The sequence below is a fragment of the Myotis davidii genome, unplaced genomic scaffold (genome assembly GCF_000327345.1).
Source record: "Myotis davidii unplaced genomic scaffold, ASM32734v1 scaffold1569, whole genome shotgun sequence".
Taxonomy (NCBI): domain Eukaryota; kingdom Metazoa; phylum Chordata; class Mammalia; order Chiroptera; family Vespertilionidae; genus Myotis; species Myotis davidii.
This window is the reverse complement of record NW_006299704.1, coordinates 146,866-147,908: the sequence shown is the minus strand read 5'-3', so window position 1 is coordinate 147,908 and position 1,043 is coordinate 146,866.

Here is a 1,043-nt window from a genome sequence, read left to right as displayed (position 1 = left end):
CCCTAAAGCCCAGGTGCTGGCTGCTGCCCCCACCGACGCCCTCCCTTCTGGACCCTGTGCGAACATTCCTCTTCCAAGCCCGTGAGGAGAGGAGCCACTGCTTGCGGGACTCCCAGGGGCTCCTGGGCACGGGGCCCACTCCGTGCTGGGCCTGTGGTTCGGCCCCGGGTGTTCAGGGCAGGGCCACCTCCCATCCACCCTGCAATCCCAGGGCCGGGCAGTGTGGGAAGGGGGTGCCAGTCACTGTCCCTGGAAGGCATGTGCTCTTGCCCCGCTGCGGCCCTGTCGCTGCTGCACCCAAGTCTGGCTGACTCCTTCCTCGGGGTCACTCAGAAGCGTGGTCAGTGGCCTGCTGGTGGCTGCCCACCGCCCGGTCAGGTCAGGTTTCTGGGCTGAGTCCGTCCGAGCCTCCTTGGCTGCCAGCGAAGAGGTTCATCTACTTTTCATTCTGTCCTAATAACAGGCACGCTTTGGCAGGATCCCTTTGTCCACGCCCGAGGGACGCTCTGGTGTTCTTTTCCTCTTGTTACGGGCAGTACTGGCGGTGAAATTGGACCTTGGTTCTTGAGTTTGGCAAAGAAAGAATTCAGAGCCCAGAACTCAAATTATAAGAGAAACTTTCAGGCAGAGGTGAGGCAGCGGGCTGCACAGGTGCAGGAGACTGGTTACAGAATCAAAAGAAGGGACTTTGAGCTTAGGAGAGGCAAAGGCATGGGCGTGGGGGAAGGAAGGAGGGAGGAAAGGGTCTTTATTGTTGAAAGTATTACAGCTGTCCCCTTCCCCCACTCCCATTGACCCCCTCCACCCTGCGCTGGTTCCCTCCCTGGGCCTCCACCTCACTACTGTCTGTACCTATGGTTATAGATATAAATTCTTTGGTTAATATCTTCTCTCCCTCCCCTCCTCTTCCCTCTGAGACTGAGCCAAACCGGTTTCGGCTAAAAAATAAATCTTTATTATTGAACATATTATATATGTCCCTCCCCCCCATTGTCCTCCCCCGCCCACACACACACACTGATTGGATCTTTTAAAATATTATC